We start from the raw sequence: 5,030 nt of genomic DNA, 5'->3' as shown, positions 1-5,030 counted from the left end.
TCCCCAAAGGCCCCACCTCTTAATACTGTTGCTTTGAGGATTAAGTCTTTTTTTTTTTTTGAGACAGAGCCTGGCTCTGTCCCCCAGGCTGGAGTGCAGTGGCACCATCTTGGCTCACTGCAAGCTCTGCCTCTGGGGTTCATGCCATTCTCCTGCCTCAGCCTCCCGAGTAGCTGGGACTACAGGCGCCCGCCACCATGCCCTGCTAATTTTTTTGTATTTTTAGTAGAGACAGGGTTTCACTATGTTGGCCAGGATGGTCTCGAACTCCTGACCTCGTGATCCACCCACCTCGGCCTCCCAAAGTGCTGGGATTACAGGCGTGAGCCACCGCGCCTAGCCGGGATTAAGTCTTTTTTTTTTTTTTTGAGACGGAGTCTCGCTCTGTTGCCCAGGCTGGAGTGCAGTGGCGCAATCTCGGCTCACTGCAAGCTCCGCCTCCGGGTTCACGCCATTCTCCTGCCTCAGCCTCCCGAGTAGCTGGGACTACAGACGCCCGCCACCACGCCCGGCTAATTTTTTTTGTATTTTTAGTAGAGACGGGGTTTCACCGTGGTCTCGATCTCCTGACCTCGTGATCTGCCCGCCTCGGCCTCCCAAAGTGCTGGGATTACAAGCGTGAGCCACCGCGCCCGGCCCGGGATTAAGTCTTAATATGAGTTTTGGAGGGACACAGACATTCAAGTGATAGCAATTACCAAACGTCATTTTTTCATTTTAAATTAGATCCTCATTTTTATGAAATTAGAAATGAACATTTTCCCAAAGCCATTATATTTTTGACTGTTTCCATGAACTTTTTTTGGTGACATGCACTCTGTTAAGTTATTCTTGATTTCTTAAAATAAGAGCCAGTGAAATCCAAGTCTGAAACATCTTATGGGATCAGATAACAAACTTCATTTTTTCTGTGGGTGGCAATCTTCTTTTTGACCACTTTACTGCAAAGACCAAGAATTGGTACTTCTGATCACACATGGGTGCTGAGAAGGCTGCTAGGATCACTTGACTGTGGAAGACAATAGAACGTTAAAGCTGGAATGATCATGTGGATCATTCTAGAAGACAGGAAAGCCCAAAGAAATTTCCCAAGGCCTCGCAACTAGTTTTTGGCTTATCCAGGTGAGATATTCTGGTATTCATTATTCTAAACTGATGCCACAATCATTTATTCTATCTTCCATCTCCAAATAATGTTACATGACTTGATTGTCTTGTTTTATGGAGGCTTCAGATAAATAATGGCTGCCATTTGTCATTTTAAAATGGAGAAAAATCCTCTTTCTTCAACAATCTTTTCTTTATTCACAATGTAAATTAATACCAACAAGCCCTCTCAAGCTGGATCTTTAAGCTTTGGGGAGAACTTTCAGTGTCTCACCCACTTCAGAAGCGTTTACTTATCATCAGCAGTAAGTATGATGGTTCAAAGCAGCATTGTCTGTTTCTGAAAATCAATTCCATAGTAGACTTTGCTGCCTCAGCTTTTTTTGGACTAACTCTTATAAAAATGACTGGTTCCAGCTTCAGAAGTCCTGGGTTGGGGTCCAGTTTTCCCACATAATCACTGTATAAACTCATTCAGGTTGTTTAACTTCCCTGATTATCCAATGATAAAGTGCTAAATCATCACAAAACATTTCATTTTAAATTGCTTTATACTTAAATTCGTTATTTTTGTATGGATCTCCCAATTTTTCTTATTAGAGCAGTTCAAGTATTATGTTTCCAAAGCAGACCTCTTTAAACCCTGTTGTCTTTTCTCCCCTTCTCTCTCTCTCTCACTCTCTCTCTTTCTGTCTCTCACTCTCTCTCTCATACTAATGTGCTCACACCTACACCACTTCTCTCTCCCTTTGTTTCAGAATACTTAACTCCAGGGTGACTTAAGTTGCCATTTACTAATAGGTGCAACTTGTGTGAAAGGATGAGCATTTTGAAGAACTAGATGAAAACTCAGTTGGAAAAGCACAGGAAGCCTCTAAATGAGAGACAGCTGAGTTGGGGCAAGCACACAGAGTGCAGACTAAACTACGCCCGTGCAAGGTGCAGGTAGGTGGGCTACATTCCCATGATCCTCCTGCTTTCTCTGCTGGTGCGCCGGACTTCAGAGCACTGTTTAGGATTAGGCACAATGGTGCCTGGGGGAAGGGATGCGGGAAGGCGGAAATCTTATCTGGTTGCTTTTAGGCTGTGCTTGCCGGGGGGAGTCACATTTTTCTAATTTGTACAAAGGTGTCACGTGGATTAATCGGAGTTGTGGTAGAATTAGTCTAAATTTCCGCAAAAACTACTATGAGTAAATATTGAGTCACTGAGAAAGATTTTATTTTTTTATTTTAGAGACGAAGTCTCCTTCTTTTGTCCAAGCTGTCATACCTCACTGCAACCTCCCACTCCTGGGCTCAAGTGATCCTCCTGCTTCAGCATCCCTAGTAACTAGGATTACAGGCATGAGCCACTGCGCCTGGCGATTTTTAATAGACAGGTCAGGAAATGCCTAAATTATAGCCGGGATCTAGGTGGGAACTCTGATGGATCTGAAAGAAAAGGTGGACCATCTTTCTAAAATGGGTCTACATCAAATGCAATGACTGCTTTAGTCAAATGCTTTAATGAAAAACTAAATAATGCTTACTATTGAAACAGCAGAGTGACACATATTATTGACAACTCATGTACATCAATATTCTTGGATCGAGTGACTCTAAAATATCATAAGAAAATATAAAAAACAGATGCAATTAACGCTTAATTTCGCTTAATTTTTGCGAGCGGGGTTTGGAGGGCCTTTCTCCTTTACTCTGGGCCTAATATCATTTTGGCTGTCCCTCGGCCCACTTAAATCAGCCTCCAGTCTTTGAAAAGGGGCCATGGCACACTTTAGATAGGAAGCAGACAAAATAAGGTCAAATAAAAGTCAGAGTAAGGTGGGCTGCAATTCTTCTTCTCATGCATTTCAAATTAAGAGGGACCGTAAGGGTTAACTATAAAGTATTCCACCTTGAACCCCCGCACTCTCTTTATCTAGCATACCATAATAAAAGATCAAGAGTTCCTGCTTATTATCTTATTTTGCCCGCTTGCTCCACCAGGCTAAGGCCCAGTCTGGTTATGGATTAACACGGTGATCAATAGTAAGCCTGCTGTCTCTCTCTCGGCAGGGGAAAATGAACTCAAAATGCAGTCAAACTCTTATTGATCAAGGATATAGGTCTCACTTTCATTACCTCTGTCTCCTGATAACCCACAAATAATGTGATGAGTTGCTAATCTCTCTGATTTTCAATGGACCCTTCACCCTTCCTGTCTGCACATTGCAGCTTTTATTTTCATCTTGATACACACTCTGTGTAATTCATGTAGCACTAACTCTCACTCTCTTACCATCAGTCCTGGTCAATCAGAGTTAATAATATCACTCTTCACTGGGGATGGAGGCTTCAGCCAGTTCAAAATAGAATGTCTCCAAGCGAGGCAAGGAAATGCAAGATGCAGACAGCTCCTTTCAAGGACAGAGAGATGTGAAGTCTTCTTGGTGAAGCAACACTCAAATCCCAAGATCTGACCTGCTTCTACCAAGGTAGAAGATTCACAAACTTAAATGTTCAAGTCTCTTGCATGGCTAATTTTATCTTGGCTTCTGTTTCTCAGAGGACCTGAACTGAGTGATGCAAAGCTTTTTACCCTGGTGGTGCTAGGAGTGGGTCCCCTCCTTCTTGGTGCCTAAATGGTCATGGAATTTCTATTAAATAGCTGTAGAGAATACCATGGGAACCTAGAGAGAAGCGGACCTTTAAAATATTGTGCTTATTTATTTATTTATTTGAGACAGAGTCTCGCTGTGTTGCCCAGGCTGGAGTGCAGTGGTGTGATCTTGGCTCACCTCTGCCTCATGGGTTCATGCGATTCTCCTGCCTCAGCCCCCTGAGTAGCTGGGATTACAGGCATGCGCCATCACACCCGGCTAATTTTTTTTTGTGTTTTTAGTAGAGACGAGGTTTCACCGTGTTAGCCAGGATGGTCTCGATCTCCTGACCTCGTGATCCGCCCGCCTCGGCCTCCCAAAGTGCTGGGATTACAGGCTTGAGCCACCGCGCATGATTTCTTTAATTAAAGGTAGAGCAGTACAACAGAAGCAATGTGGCTTTTGAGTCGAAAGCCCGACTTTAGAGTTTTTGATCTTCCACTTATGCAGGGAAACGAGGACATGGTGGAAAAAAATATATCACTTAACTTTTGTTTAGAAAATTTTCATCTGCTTTATAGATAAAAATGGTCTCCCTTTCCAACTTAGATTCGGCAGAATGGCTCCTGCAAAGAAGGGTGGCGAGAAGAAAAAGGTCCGTTCTGCCATCAATGAGGTGGTGACCCGAGAATACTCCATCAACAAGTGCCCCCTTGGGCACTCTAAGAGATTCGAAAATTTGCCATGAAGGAGATGAGAACTCCAGATGTGCACATTGATACCAGGTTCAACAAAGCTGTCTGGGCCAAAGGAATAAGGAATGTCCCATACCGAATCCGTGTGCGGTTGTCCAGGAAACGTAAGGAGGATGAAGATTCACAAAATAAGCACTATACTTTGGTTACCTATGTACCTGTTACCACGTGAAAAAATCTACAGTCAACATGGATGAGAACTAATCGCTGATCAAACGCATTAAATAAAGTTATAAAATTGTAAAAAAAAAAAAAAAAAAAGGACCCAAGTCAATTTTAGGAAAATGATTCCTGTCACAAGCATGGTTTTTTTTTATTTTTATTTTTATTTATTTTTTATTATACTTTAGGGTTTTAGGGTACATGTGCATAATGTGCAGGTTTGTTACATATGTATCCATGTGCCATGTTGATTTCCTGCACCCATTAACTCGTCATTTAGCATTAGGTGTATCTCCTAATGCTGTCCCTCCCCCCTCCCCCCACCCCACAACAGTCCCCGGAGTGTGATGTTCCACTTCCTGTGTCCATGAGTTCTCATTGTTCAATTCCCACCTATGAGTGAGAACATGCATGGTTATTTTTTC

The 5,030-nt window shown here is 42.8% G+C and overlaps 1 pseudogene; it reads left to right on the top strand.

Moving 5' to 3' along the window:
• Positions 1-4,307: 4,307 nt before the first annotated feature.
• Positions 4,308-4,644, top strand: LOC129481520 (large ribosomal subunit protein eL31-like; annotated as a pseudogene).
• The last annotated feature ends 386 nt before the right edge of the window (positions 4,645-5,030 follow it).

The sequence above is a fragment of the Symphalangus syndactylus genome, chromosome 5 (genome assembly GCF_028878055.3).
Source record: "Symphalangus syndactylus isolate Jambi chromosome 5, NHGRI_mSymSyn1-v2.1_pri, whole genome shotgun sequence".
NCBI classification, from domain to species: Eukaryota; Metazoa; Chordata; class Mammalia; order Primates; family Hylobatidae; genus Symphalangus; species Symphalangus syndactylus.
This window is presented reverse-complemented; position numbering and strand designations above follow the sequence as displayed.